The 14,126-nt window shown below is 38.6% G+C and overlaps 1 pseudogene; it reads left to right on the forward strand.

The window, feature by feature from the left end:
- Window positions 1–10,749: 10,749 nt before the first annotated feature.
- LOC106842308 (olfactory receptor 2A2-like) lies at window positions 10,750–11,682 on the forward strand (annotated as a pseudogene).
- The last annotated feature ends 2,444 nt before the right edge of the window (window positions 11,683–14,126 follow it).

Here is a 14,126-nt window from a genome sequence, read left to right on the forward strand (position 1 = left end):
TATGGGGTGGCTATTCTGGTTTAAAACTAATTCTGCTTGAACTAAAGAAAGTTGACTGAAGGCCTAACAAACACACATTGTACATCTGCTTTAACCGTTAAAGTAAAAGAATGCAGTCTTTGAAGATCAGAATGCATCCTTGCCCTCCTACAATGCTGGTATCTGTAAGGCCATATCAGTACTCCTGAAAATAAGTTCCTTTTCCTGGACATCAGGGTCATATTGACCTGCTAATTGGCAGCTGAGTACCTCTTTAAAACTGATGAATATGTGTCCTGGGCATGTTGGATGTATGTTGTTTGCTCTAAAGGTATAAAACCGTATTGAAAAACCATGCATCTCTGGAATGCTTTCTTCCTTTATGGAGATTGCCTTCCCAGGTTATGATCCTCAGCTTGGATCAATTAAAACTCACCTTAGTTCTCCTATCAATAGAATGCTATTGGTAAATTGCATCAGCAATCTCAAGTTTCTGTTTTCCTACCTTTTGCAACTGCCCCCAGACCAGGGCTGTAACTGTGGTTGCCAGGGCCAGAATGATCCCTAAGCAAGAATCTGTAGCTCTACTTTTAGACTTTGATGCCATAATTCCTAAAGGCTGCTGGGATGCAGGTGTTTTCACCCCATCTGTCACGACTTGTGTTGGCAGTGGTGGAAGCTGTATTGCCTAGTGGTTGGGGAAGCCCACTAGCTCAGTAACTATGTAGCCAGACCCCATATGGGAATGGCCTGAGGGACACTTGCTAAACTAGTATTGCTGTCAGCCTTCTGTAACAGCACAATGGTTGAACCTAATATCCCTTCCAAAGGTGGAAAATGGAGTTAAAATCAATGACAAATGGAGAGAAAGAGAAACATTAGTTGAAAGTAAACAAATGAGTAAATGGGTTGCACAAAAGGCAAATCTAATATTACATTAGTGCCTCAAACAAGGCTCACAGCTAGAGAATAACATTGTCTCTTGACAAAATGCACAAAATGGTGAAGTCGTATGTTTGCCAAAACCAAACCCACTTTTGGAACCTGACAAAGTCAAATGGAAGCATGCAGTCCTGAGTGGCACTGCACTGGGAAATATTTTGGTCATATGATGTGATGATAAACTGGACTGAACGTAGCACTGAACTTGCACTCTTATTTTACAGGTTGCTTCTACTAGAAAGATCTCATTTGGGAAGAAATATCTGAGAACCACTGTCCACATGGCCATCAGACCTCATATGTAGTACAATTCTCACCTGACTGATCAGTGTGTAACTGTGAAGCAGGATGATCAAATGCTTAGAAAGGCCCTTGGTTATAATGGACAAAATATAACAGCTGCATCCCTAGGACGCCATAGTGTGCTGTGCACAGGTACGAATAACCTTTGCTTTTGTGGGTGGAAAGCTATTAAACAGAGGAGGAGAAGACATGGGGTTCTGAAGGGAATAAAGCGTAGACTTCCCATGGTGGGTGTGAATTCCCCAGGAAATGGCCCCACCCTGACAGGAGGACTGTTCTAGGAGGCCTTATGGCATACTCAGACTAAATTACATCCAGGCAGACTGCCACTTATTTAACCCGAGTGTCTGGGACCCAATATTGTGCGGTAACAAAACACATATCATAACTGCAGTTACCCCATTCATACTCAGTAGCAACAAGCTGCATAATGAATTGCCCCAAAAACAAAAAATGGCTTTAGGAGAGACAGGTGGCTATCTAGGCATCATTGACAAGCTGAATTCATTTTTAGTAAGGAGTAACAGCAATTGGGAAAAAAAATTTAACTAAAAAGAGTAGATTAGAAGGAATTCTCTTCCAGGAGAACAACACATAACAGAAACCAGTTTCAGTACAAGCCTTTAAACTGAAATGGGGTAACTGGCTTTGTCCCCAAGTGACTTGGATCCCACAAATGAGTGAATCATGGCTAATTGTATTGACACATAAAAATAATCTGGTATATGGGCAAGAGTCAAAGCTGTTGGAAAGGCTTAGCATATACCTCTGTAATTCTTACTTGTTCTGAATAAAATAGAATTGTACTGTGACCATTCTGTGATAAGGCATTACACTGGCATTGTTGCTAAGATTCAACTACCTTATGTAAATAAGTCACGTGATTATACTGATACTGATGATCAAACGTGTTGAAAGATGGAGTTAGGGCCTCCTCAGAATGTAACACCAATGGGAAATGGCTGGCCTGAGAAGAACTTGATTTAGCTGAATCATCAGCTCATTTCTATGCGAAACAGTTCTGTACAAGATTATTGGAGGTACAAATACCACAGGTCACAGGAGAACAAGTAATCAAATTAGTACAAAAATGTGAAAATGTGTGTCATGGCTCTACAGGAGGTAGCTGTGTCTTCGAGTCTATCCCTACCCTTCACTGGCTCTCCAAGTGGTAGGCATATTCATGCTATTGCTGTATCTACTACACTGAATAAACTATTTCTAGATCTGTTATATAAATGCTCTTCTAAATGTAGAAGATCAGAAACATATGATCATTTTGCTGGAGGAGAGACTGGGCCAAGGGCCACATGGGTGGACTGAGCAAGAAAGAGTTATTTAGTTAAATTCATGTAAATTCGGAATTAAAAGGAACTTTAAAATATCCCAATCCTATCACTTAGATTAAGACACAGAAATGGAAATTGTTCCTTTCTGAGTTAGGATTCAGAATTATTTTGGTTATTTTGGGTAGGAGTTCTGGAGGCATATGCGTCTGATAACAAAGACAGCAGTGACAGGATGACATCTATCTGAGGAACGTTATAGGATCTAAGAATGAAAATGCTACTCAGCAGTTAAGAAAAAAGACTTTGTGGGGCAGGCAGAATTCTAAATTTGGCCTCCTAAGATCCCTGTCCCCTCACTGTTTAATCAAGCACTAATCTGGGTCCTGCTGTGAAGGGATTTGGCAAATCAGTTGATCTAAAATGTGGAGGTTATCTTGGGGGCCTGACCCGATCAGGTGAGCCTCCTGAAAGCAGGGATTTTTCTCCATCTAGTAGCAGAGGAGGAAGCCAGGGAGCTTTAAAGTGGGAAGGACTCAACACACCTGCTGATTTGAAGGTGGAGGGGCTGCGTGCAAGGACCTCAGAGGAGGATGCAGACCCGGCCAAGACCTTGTTTTCAGCCTGTGAGACCTGTGCAGAGAAGCCAGCTGACCTGTCCCAGGACTTCCGACCAATGAAACTGTGAGGGAGTAGATGTGAGCTGTTTTTAGCCCATAGGTTTGTGTTAATTTGTTGCAGCAGCAATAGAAAACTAAAAACATTTGGTATCAGATAAAATTCATATTCTCAGCTCCTGCCCTTGCTACACTGGTAATCTGTCATTTATGAAGTTGTGCTCTAACGTTGGTCTCAAGACCCCTTGGAAATCTTAAAAATTACTAAGGACACAAAGACATTTTATATCTGTGATTATATTTGTTGATGTGTATCATATTGGAAATTAAAACTGAGAATTTATTAAATGTTTACTTTTTTTTGAGGAAGATTAGCCCTGAGCTAACTACTGCCAATCCTCCTCTTTTTGCTGCGGAAGACTGGCCCTAAGCTAACATCCATGCCCATCTTCCTCTACTTTATATGTGAGACGCCTACCACAGCATGGCGTGCCAAGCAGTGACATGTCTGCACCCAGGATCTGAACCAGCAAACCCCGGGCCGCCAAAGCAGAACATGTGCACTTAACCACTACGCCACCTGGCTGGCCCCTAAATATTTACTTTTAATTCATTTAGAAATATTTCCATTATATTTTAATATAAACAGTCTATCTTTATGAAAAATAACTATCTTTTATAAAACAAAAAAGATGAAAAGAGTAGCTTGGTTTAATTCTTTAAAAAACTTTACGTTTGACCTAAAAAGACTGCTGAATCTTACATCTTCCTCTGTATTCTATGTGTTGCAATATGACATGTCTTGTTGGCTCTGGAAAAGTCCACTGTGCACTCATGAAAGAGTACAGATGAAATGGCAAAAAGTATCTAATTATTATTGTGAAAATAGTTTTGATCCCCTGGCCCCTTTGAAATGTTCTCAGAGATTCCCAGTGGTCCCTGGGTCACACTTAAAGAATTGGTAATTAAGGGGATTTAAACTTTGATGTCCACAACTGTAAAATGCTGATAATGTCTGGATCACTATGTAGTCAATAGAAAACATTTGGCACATTTCCTGAAACATAAGAAGGGCTCGGTAATTGTCGCTTATGGATATCATGATCCTTCCTCTTTTGTGTCTATCAACCCCTACTGCAGACAGAGATGCCTCTTGGCTTGGGGGATCTATTCCCTCTCAGGGTTGCCAGAACAGGCTCCATGGGAACCCACCTCTCAACCATCTAAAAGTCCCAGCCTCTCATGTACCTTCATGGGGACTGTAGAAGCATGAATTCATAAAACCATAATAATTGTAAGAATTTGGGTACAGATACGTGATATCTGTCTCAGGATAATAACCCTTGAGATATTAGAAAGTTTGTGTAGAAACAGTGTGATGCCATAACTGCCCTGCCCATTCTCTAGGCCTTTTCCTCCAAGGACAATAGACACAATCTCGGCTCTCCTTCTGAGAGAAAATGTGGACATTTTTTCCCTCCTTAGGGAGAAGATAAGTAAGTATGATGTCTTATGATCCTTCTGGGAACTTAAATTCTCAATAGACGCTCAAGAATATCTTTAATCCATCTGATTCTAAAATAAAACGTCTGCTCCTGGGATTCTTGGAAGAACCTTCAGCAAGTCCAGCAAATCTGCCCGAATCAGGCATTTAATCCTGAAAGCTGCTGATGGAGTAGGACACTACACCCACTTGGAGGTACATTTCTCACCTCTGTGGGCAGATTCTAGCTCAAAGTAGATCTTAGGAGAACATCCAGTGCTAGCATCTCCTGATGCAGAAGAGATTCATTTATTCTGGGAGGTGGTTATCAGTATGGGTGGTTGACATAGGTCAGGACAGCAGCAGAAACCACCATGGCTGTGTGAACAAGAATGACATTCCTGGGTGATCTTCCCTCCTGACTCACTGTGCATTGAAGGTAGATATAAAAGGCACCTAGATGTTGCCTTCCTCCACCTTAGGGACTCTCTGTCCAGTGTGCTGTGGGCAAGAGGTCCTTGAACTGGCTCAGAATCTCTCACCATCACCACCCAATGTAACTCGGTGTGGTGGTCAAAGCTAGCACAACTGACTCAATGAGAAGGGTTCAGAGAATGAGAGGCTTTATATCCAGGCATGATCTCTGAATAAAGCTCTGAAATAGCCAAATTAATGAAAGGACTTTATATATTACCTAGCCTAAATGAAGATATCGATGTCCAGGAAAACTCTCAATGGATAAGAAAATTCCAGTAACATTACAGTAAAATCTTTTCTTTGCTGAAACCGTGTAAGATGTAAGTTTGTCACAGAGTTATTTCTTTTTGAAATCTTCCTAGGTTATCCCCCTATGGTCATGATTACCTGACTTGAAATCACAGTATTTTACACAAAAATCTTTCCTATCACAAAATAGGGTGGAATAAGTGCTAACACTCCTGACGAGAGTTGGAAAAATAGACTAAAGCTCCATAGATCAGGAAACATTCTGGGTTACAGGAGTGCTCAGGAAGAGAATTGCTCGTGTTGACCATGCAAACCTTTTGTTATCTGAGTTGTCATTGTTTTATTCACTCTATTGGGAAGGTGACATTTTAGGCATCACTACTGTGATATATTCTCTATTCCAGTACTGCATCTGCTTAATTGTTTTAATCTATCTCCAATTTTTTAATGTTTATTTAAACAGCAAAAAGGTACTAATGATAAAGATAAAAATAAAAAGATTAATTAATTCAGACAAAAATAGCTAGACTAAAAATTTAATGAACAAATGTTCCTACTGGGTATTAATAGATTGAGTTACCTTCAACAATATTATTATCCTTTATGTTCAGAGATTATATGTGTTTCAGGCATTGCTTATTGTGTCCAACTCTAAGTAGAATTGTGCAAAACTGAGGTGACTTTCAACAATATTATTATCCTTTATGCTTGGAGATTAAATGTGTTTCAGGCATTGCTTATTGTGTGCAACTGCATCTAAGTTGAATTTTGCAAAACTGATGTTACTATCTCCCACTTTACACAATGTAGGACTATTCTTTAATTGTAGTGAAAAATACATGTCTCAAACTTAATCAACATTTACATAAAATCCTCCCAAATGCAATCATATTTATGGAAGTGAAAGAATCTATGATTTTATCTCTGTTCATTTTCCAGTGATGACATTCTAATGGTGAACTTCTCTAATAAAGTGGAAACCATGTCTTGGTCAATAGAAACTGGCAAATAGACTATGGTTAGTACATTACATTTTCTGAACTAAAAATGACAATCATCCGTTTAACAAATATCCCCTGAGTGCTTGTTTCATCTAGAACTATACTAGTTATTATGAGACACAAAGATGTACAGGACATATTTCCCACCCGCAAGACTTATTATCTGGTGAAAGGTCATCTCAGGTCAAATGACATTTAGTATAAACCCCTTTTTATCTTGGATTTTATCTTGAAGATTACCCAGATCCTCATAGTGAGGATGTAACTCTTTTAACTGTGATTATTGACCAAGCCTTTACTTTACTAGGTACCTGAATACCCTCCTCATATGAATCTACTCTAATTCCCAAGAGTAGAAAAGATCCTCCTTATAGGCTGTCTGACAACTAGCCTTTGATGGGGCCTACAGAAAGTCAAGTAGGCTGCCACCTTTCTCTTTATAGGAACTGGCTGTAACCTGCAATGAAATGGTTCAAATGAGGAGAGCTGTGACTCCACAGCAACACCCCTTCAGGATCACACAATGAGGGCAGTGATGGCACAGTTTGTAGCCACACTAGTATTTTTGAATGACCCATATGCATTTTCTAACTCAATATATACCAGCCTGAGAATTTACATTTACCTAAGCCTGATATGCTCTAGAGGGATTTACAATAATTCTCAGCATTTTTAAAATTACTGAATTCATTCTTCACTCACAAGCATTAAAAACATATGTGAAGTGAAATTATATCCATCATCTTAAGGGATTGCACTCATAGCTATCTGCGAATGCATTGTCTGCTCTGTTGAAGTCTTACTGTATCCATGTGTGATAAAATGGCTTTTTATTTACGCAACATTTTTCAGTGTTATGGTATTGATTATAATAAAATATTGTTTAACTTGTAATTTATGTACAGATAAGAACTTTCTCCTTTTAAATAGTAAAGAGTCAAGTAATTAAATGTCATTCACTGAGGAAACAGGAGTTCCTTTCAGGCCAGAAACTGGAATTGAGAAGAAAACACTAGGTTAGATACTACGTGATAAATCTGCATCTCTTGTTCTTAATAATCGAGGCAGGAAGATGTCTAGAAAGGACACGTGAACAGTGGTGTTAGGATGGAACCATATGGAACCAGGGGAGTAAGAAACACAAAGAAATGTCACATTAAATTGTGTCAACTCCTTGAATTACAGAGTAGATAGCTCAGATAGCAGGTGGAATAAGAGAATAAGAATGAAAAAGAATTTCAGCCTGGTAACCAAGTAGCTACACACATTATAAGTCTAGTCGTACTTAAGCTTTGTGGGCTATTAATTTCTCTTTAACATTTTTCTTCTTTCTTAGCATCTAATATCAAGCTGAGATAAGAATGAACCAAAGGAGGCTGATGTTAAGCAGGCTTTCACCAAAGCATTAAAAGAGGCTCAAAGCCCCTTTGGGAGCCAGTATGAGAGGAGCAGCTGTAAAAGTGGGACAACCACATAGGAAAGGTGAATTTGGGATTGTAGAGTCATGGCTGTTAAGTTAGACACCTTCCCACTGGGTGGTCCTTACAAAGATAAGTCTTCAGACATCTGGGTTTTTTGCTTGTTTGATTTTTAGATGACTAGAGATAGAAATGTACATAAACATAGAGACATAAATTGTGTGATTTATTTGACTGGGCAGTTTCAAATCTCAAAATATCTAAAATCAAATCAAATCAAATAAAAATCAAATCTAAAATATTAGGATTCATAAAAAATACATATATATAAAATTTGATCACTGAAGCATTATGTTGTAGAAACCTAATGAAGAGAAAATAAATAAACTAAAATATTTCTATTCAAGGAAATAATAGGGAGTCATTCAAAGTAGTTGCAGAAAACTAATTTGACATGAAAAATCATTCCTGATATGTTTCTAAATGAAAGATAAAACAGCAACACAGTTTGATATGTATGTTTTAACTCATATATGAAAATATATGTACAGAAAACGGTATAATTGTATATACCAATCATTAATAATGATCTTTTGTTAGTCTATGTTTCAGGATATTACATCTTTAGTCTCGTCTTTTTTTTTTTGAGGAAGATTAGCCTTGAGCTAACATTTGCCACCAATCCTCTTCTTTTTGCTGAGGAAGACTGGCCCTGAGCTAACATCCGTGCCCATCTTCCTTTATATGTTGGACGCCTGCCACAGGATGGCTTAACAAGTGGTGTGTAAGTCCATACCCAGGATCCAAACTGGTGAACCCTGTGCTGCTGAAGTAGAACATGCAAACTTAACCGCTGCGCCACTGGGCTGGCCCTCTTTAGTCTTTTTAGTAGAGTTTCATAAAGTTTTTCTAAGAAGATTTTGAAACTTGATATCAAAAATTTGTGCAAGGTAGGTACCACCTTATTCACACAATGAACCACACTCTTAAAACTTTAATCTCTAAATTTCAAATGTTGAAGAGTAATTTTCTAAATAGCAATAAAACCAAGAATATAACATAAATTGATAACAAGTTACAAATATATATTTTGCCTAAAAAGAAACTACTGAATAATGTCAAGACCATTTTCTTCAATGCTAATGTTAATTTAGTGAAATAGATTTGACTCCATACAGGAAGTCTGTTAAGATATATTAGATTTTCAGAAGTAATTATAAGAATCTGTTATCCCCTATAACAATTAGTAATCCTTCCCAAGTTAGATGCTTGTTTCTTTCAATGAGGACATTAGATACATGGCAAAAATCATGATAAAAATACTAACTTTTAAAATCCAGATATTAGTTCATATGATTCTTCACTATCATTATTCACTAAGTGTAATCAGAACTTTTTGGAGAAATGGCTGTGTCAATGGCTGAAATGGGGAATGTACGAGGAGAGCTCAAAACATCCTATCATATCAGAAGTAAGGAAGAGCTCAAAATTATGGGAACATGTTAATAGGACAAAGGAGCAAGCTTGGAAGGTTCATATACAGGATAACTAATCATGTAATGATAATAAATAACTGTAATCCCTTGATAAAAATATCCATGAGACCATATTGATAGATAGTTGAGAGACAGAGAAAGGTGATGGATACAGATGTATAGAGATAGGGGATAGATAGATTTGATTCATCGATAGATGATTCATAGCTACATAGATAGATAATAGATTAAGCCTTTCCTTATACTGAAATAGACAATCAATTGATATAAAAACAATGAAGGAGTTAGAACCACATTTTGCAAAATCATTACCAATAATTGAGTGAGGCAAGATAATCAATGGATCCTGAAATTAGTGGCCAAAAGCTTTATGAGGAACAGAATATTTATATATTAATTTTAATAGATTCCTAATTAAATTAGGAAAAGAATAATGATTTTATAATGGAGACACTTGAGAGGCACCATCTTCACCAAGTGATCCAAGTGAGCATCACCAATAAAGGGACAAATTAACATCATGCCCTGCTCATGGAATACGCTGAGGAGGATACTGGTTTTTCCACAGAAGTGAATAATCTGAATCAAAAATGAAGAACTTCATACAATCCCAATTTGAGGAACATTCCATTAAAGAACTGCTGTATACTCTTCAAAATTATCAGTCTCATAAAAGACAAAGAAAGGCTAAGTAATTATTCCACTTGAAAAGAAACTAAAGATAGATGACATTAAATATAATATGTAATCTTGGATTGGGTTCTGAATGGGGAGGTGATTAGAGAGAGAATGCTGTACATTAAAGAATCATGTCACTATTAAATTGCTTAACTTTTTTTTTTGAGGAAGATTAGTCCTGAGCTGACATCTGTCACCAATCCTCCTCATTTTTGCTGAGGAAGACTAGCTCTGAGTTAACATCCATGCCCATCTTCCTCTACTTTCTATGTGGAATACCTGCCACAGCATGATCCGCACCCAGGATCCCAACTGGTGAACCCTGGACCACCAAAACAGAACATGCAAACTTAACCACAGCACCACCGGGTCAGCCCCATAAATTGCTTCATTTTAATAACTATATTCTGGTTTGGTTAGTGAATGTCTTTGTTCTTGGTGAAAAGCTGAGCAGTTTAGGGGTAAATGGGTATTATGCGTATACTTTAATCTCAAATGGTTATGAAAAAATAATACATATACAGAGAAAAAGAGAATGGTAAGGCAAATATGAAAGAAATATTAAAATTTGTTGAATCTGGTTGACTCTATGAAGGACTTCTTTGCATAATTCTTGACGCTTTTCTGAAAGTTTACCTTTATTTCATAGTAATGGTTAAAAGCTGGAAGGTAACCCATTTGGAGGAGAAAGGGAAACTGTCGAGTAGGGACAAGGATGTAACTTTTCTCTGAGCTCATTTTGAGATAACTCCAATTTTTGTTGATTCTCCAGCTCTGACCTTTTATCACGTTTCAGTCCTTGACAAACTGTCATTAGGGAATGGGAAGCAACCAGTCATGGGTCACAGAGTTCGTCTTGGTGGGATTCGAGCTCAGTGCAGACGTGGAAGTGCTCCTCCTCTGGGTCTTCTCCCTCTTCTACATCCTCAGTCTCTTGGCAAATGGCGTGATCTTGGGACTCATCTGTCTGGACCCGAGTCTACACACCCCCATGTACTTCTTCCTCTCACACCTGGCCATCATTGACATGTCCTATGCTTCCAGTAATGTGCCCAAGATGTTGGCAAACTTAGTGAGCCAGAATAGAACCATATCTTTTGTTCCATGCATTATTCAGACATTTTTGTATGTGAGTTTTGGTCACACAGAATGCCTGATTTTGGTGGTCATGTCTTATGATAGGTTTGTGGCCATCTGACACCCCCTACAGTACACTGTCATCATGAACTGCAGAGTGTGCATGGCCCTGGCTGTCACTTCCTGGTCATGTGGATTTATTCAGTCTCTGGTACATGCAATTCTCCTTCTCAGGTTGCCCTTCTGTGGGCCCCGGGAAGTGAACCACCTCTTCTGTGAAATTCTGTCTGTCCTCAAGCTGGCCTGTGCTGACACCTCGATCAACCAAGTGGTTATCCTTGCTGACTGTGTGTTTGTTTTAGTTGGGGCCCTCTACTTAATGCTAGTCTCCTACATGCGCATCCTCTGGGCCATCCTAAAGATCCAGTCAAAGGAAGGCCGCACAAAGGCCTTCTCCACCTGCCTCTCCCACCTCTGTGTGGTTGGACTCTTCTTTGGCATCGCCATGGTGGTTAACATGGTCCCAGACTGCAGTCAACGAGAAGAACGGGAGAAAATACTGTCCCTGTTTCACAGTCTGTTTAACCCAATGCTGAACCCCCTCATCTACAGCCTGAGGAATGCTCAGGTGAAGGGCGCCTTGTATCGAGCACTGCAGAAGAAGAGGTCCACGTGAAAGGTCGAGAGAATGTTGTTCAACCAGGGATTTCCTTTTAAAATGTATGATTTGCTGAAGCAAAAACTCAGGAAAATTTGCCAATTAGAAGTTTTATATAAAAATGGTAATTGCCCAAATTCTAGCTCTGATTATAGGGCAAAGTTCCACAGAAAAGCATATCTTCTACACTTTACAGACCATGTTAGGAGATGCGACAGCTAAATTATCAGAATATTTAGTCTATCTTTTAGGAAATTTTGAATTCTCTTTGATTTTATAAGCCAGGAATATTAATGTATGGACAAAAAGTTAAACGTGAAAAATAATATTAATACACGTCCCTGGTTTATGTATTTAGAGTATGTGACTTCTTCTCATCTGCTGGTAGCTGGAAACAGTACAGCAAACTTAATACCATGAGAGGGGACTTCAAAAGAGGACCCAAAATTTCACCATGGAAAATATTGCAGAGCTACGTGAATCTACCTCCCCAGTTGTGAGGCCAATGAAATAAGAGTTTTGAGACACTCTGCATTACGTGGGGGAATAATTTAGGAGTAAAGGGAAAAAAGACAGGGAAAGCTTTAGTCCAACAAGAAACTATATTAAAAATCCTAAAATCTATTAAAGTTTTAGGATTTGGTCAAAAGGAAATTCATTAGTGAATATTTAAATAGTTCTAGAGGTAAGGGATTTGAGCATTGCTCAAACATTACATTTATTTTGGAGTTATAGTAATTTCTGATAAGGCAAGATTTAATCCTGTTGAAGTTCTCGAATATTTTCCCACCAACATTTTTCTATCTTTGAACCTACTTATGTGAAGATGGTTTGGGGTAGCACCAAGCAGCATGAGACAGCTAGGATATAGCCAACAGCATGTCTCTTTCATGGTGGCAAAAGTTTCTCTGGATTTATGAAACCAGATTGAACAACTGTCTTCATGATGCTAATGAGGATGAAATAAGTAAGGGCTGCTCTTTTTTTATGATTCAATATTTGTATACATTGCAAAATGATCACCACAATAAGTCTAGTTAATGTCTGTCACCATACATAGTTACAAAAATTGTTTTCTTGTGATGAGAAGTTTTTAAAGATTTTATTTTTCATTTTTCTCCCCAAAGCCCCCAGGTACGTAATTGTGTATTTTCAGTTGTGGGTCCTTCTAGTTGTGACATGTGGCATGCTGCTTCAGCATGGCCTGATGAGCAGTGCCACGTCGGAGCCCAGGATCTGAACCAATGAAACCCTGGGTCGCCGAAGCAGAGCGTGCAAACTTAACCACTTGGCTACAGGGCCGGCCCCCATGACAGGAAGTTTTAAGATCTAATCTTAGCAACTTTCAACTATGCGATACAGTATTATTATCTAGAGTTACCATGCTGTACATACATCTCCATGATTTATTTATTTTATAATTGTCAGTTGGTACTTTTTGACCCCCTTCACTCATTTTACCCACCTCCCACCCTCTGCCACTGGGAACCACCAATTTGTTCTCTGTATCTATGAATCTATGAGCTTTTTTTTTTTAGATTCCACATATAACTGAGATCATATGGTATTTGACTTATTTAACTAAGCCTAATGCCCTCAAGGTAAATGGTTGTATTTTTCCAAATTGCTTAACTTATTTTTATATTGGGAAAATATCCTTTTTAGACAAAAAAATAAAAGTCAAAACATTTTCCTAAAATATCATGTGATTATATTTTTACTAAATTCTCCATCTATCTGTCCATTAGTCTTGGGTTGTCTATATTCATGGAGAAATCTTTGGGATATTGAGCAATTAATAATTATGGTATTTCAAAGTCTTGTGATCTGGAATAATTTTAGATTTTTTCTTTTTACTTTTCAGAATTTTTGGGTTTTTTGTACATATGGTGCTTATGTCCATTTACAACAAAAAATTCTATTTTTTTCCCTGAAGTGGGTGGAAAGGGAGGATGGTAAAGGGGGTGGGACTTTTAAGAAAGCGGTCATACAAGTTCCACTCTCCTGTTTACCATTAGATGTGAACAAGGGGAATGCAGATTTGTCTCCATCAGTTGTGTCCCTTAGCACCTATAACCTGTGCTGTGCCTGTCACGTTACCGGTCTATGGTAAACATTCCATTAAGGAAGATAGCAGTGGTCAACACCCACTCTTCAACCCCTGAGCAAAGTGCAATGCAGTGCTGTGATCCCATTAATCAGCCCAATCAAGGGGGGGCAATTGCTGGAGAAGTCAACTATGCAAGAAAGAAAAACACCCACTCTTGGGACCCATTCATCCATAGCACATCATCAGTGGCAAGGAGTTTGAAAAGAAAACTCTTTATTAGGGGACCAGCCCTGTGGCTGAGCAGTTAATTTGCGCACTCCACTTTGGCAGCCCAAGGTTCCACCAGTTCTCATCCTGGTCTCAGACCTAGCCCTGCTCATCAAGCCATGCTGAGGCAGCATCCCACAGAGCA

This window comes from Equus asinus, chromosome 1 (assembly GCF_041296235.1).
Source record: "Equus asinus isolate D_3611 breed Donkey chromosome 1, EquAss-T2T_v2, whole genome shotgun sequence".
NCBI lineage: Eukaryota > Metazoa > Chordata > Mammalia > Perissodactyla > Equidae > Equus > Equus asinus.